Below are 1876 nucleotides of genomic sequence, written 5' to 3' on the forward strand. Positions count from 1 at the left end.
AGGGAAAGGATTTGCAAATGCATCAGACTATTTAGAAACCTGGAATGACTCGGACAGCATAACGGCTGTAAATGCTCAGAAAAAATTTGAGACATTCACATAAATGGTGGCATAACCACTCAGAAGCACAATATCAAGGTTTCAAGATAAACGATTAACATACGGAAGTAATAGGAGCTGAAACGAGGCTTAATTCCAACAATCTTATAAGTCCACTGATAGTAACACGTGATCCTAATAGAAAGAAGAGATAGCCTAGTTCTTAATCCCCGTAGAAGAGAAGATGATGACTCAGATCAGAGGGCCATGAGGTATAAGGAGTAAAAAGAGCCTTACGTTCCATCCCACAATCAATTCCCTTATATAACTAAAGAATTTCTAGACTCAACTTCGACCAGTTTGGCTTAGTAATCCTACAGGCAGTCAAGCTCTGATACCAACGCTGTCAGGACCCCGACTCGATGTCACATCGATCTAGCCGGTAACACCTCATATCACTTTGCGGCCTCACGCACGGTATCCCCATGGGTGTCGCCTTACCTTTGCCCGGGACCGTTTGCGCCTTTTGGCTCACGTATATGATAGTGTCGCTAGCATCCATATGATAAAGAGCCCGGGCTGACATGACTAGTCGTAAACCCAAAGTGGCACAGACTTACAGGGACAGGCATCCATGACCCAGCTTCGAACGTGTCGGTCATCAGCAAGTGGGTCCAGGCTGTAGCACTGGGCTAGCAGGACTCCGGTGAACCGGCTGTAGCGGGCTAACAGGACTCCGGTATTCATCGCATGACATTTCCCCGAAGGGACAGACACATGAACGAAGAAGGACACATGCCGGCCAGCCTAAGTGTTCCGGAGCAGTAGCAAGCTACCATGGCTCGGTGGAAACACTAGGAGACATTTCCCGGTAAGAGAGGCTACTAAAGATAAACAACTAGATAGTCAGATCCCACACATACCAAGCATTTCAATAACATACACACAATATGCTCGATATGCGCAATACAACATGGCATCACAAAATGACTCTACGACTCAAGTAGTTTATTCAATAGGCTCCGAGGAGCGAGATATTACAAACATGGGTCTCATGACCCAACATTCAGAGCATACAAAACAAAGCACAAGCGGAAGCTATCATGTCTGAGTACAGACATCTATAAATGAAAAAGGCTGAGAAGCCTGACTATCTACCAATCCTGCCGAGGCACAAGATCGTAGCTGAGGTAACAAGCTAAACGTCGAAGTCCAAGCGGAACAACTAGTGAGACTGAAGTCTCTCTGCAAAACATAAAATAGGCAAACGTGAGTACAAATGTACCCAGCAAGACTTACATCAGATCTATCTACACATGCATCATTATCAACAAAGGGGATGGTGGAGTTTGACTGCAGCAAGCCAGCTTTGACTCGGTGGTTATCCTGAACTAGGACTGCAAGTAACTGTTTTGAGGTGGCGCACACGAGTCCACATATTCACCATATCAATACACCACTATGGATCCGCTCCCGTCTCCCTACGAGAACGCCATCCATAGCACTCACGCTTATCTTGCGTATTTTAGAGTATCCACTTTCACTTGTCTATGAACTGATATAAGCAACCCAGAAGTCCTTTTCCACGGACACGGCTATTCGAATAGATGATGTTAACCCTGCAGGGGTGTACTTCTTCATACATGTTTCCACCACTTAGCGTCTGCACACGACATGTGGTCGGCAGACTTCAAGCGAAAGCCGACGTGGGTGTAGACCACGACCTACCTAATGCAACTAGCAACAGATTAAATGAAGTTGGTTTGAATACAAGATTCAAATTCAAACTCCATATGTGATTATTCAAATGCCATTTAATTGATTTGTGCTAAACAGC

The sequence above is a fragment of the Triticum dicoccoides genome, chromosome 6B (assembly GCF_002162155.2).
Source record: "Triticum dicoccoides isolate Atlit2015 ecotype Zavitan chromosome 6B, WEW_v2.0, whole genome shotgun sequence".
Classification (NCBI taxonomy): Eukaryota; Viridiplantae; Streptophyta; class Magnoliopsida; order Poales; family Poaceae; genus Triticum; species Triticum dicoccoides.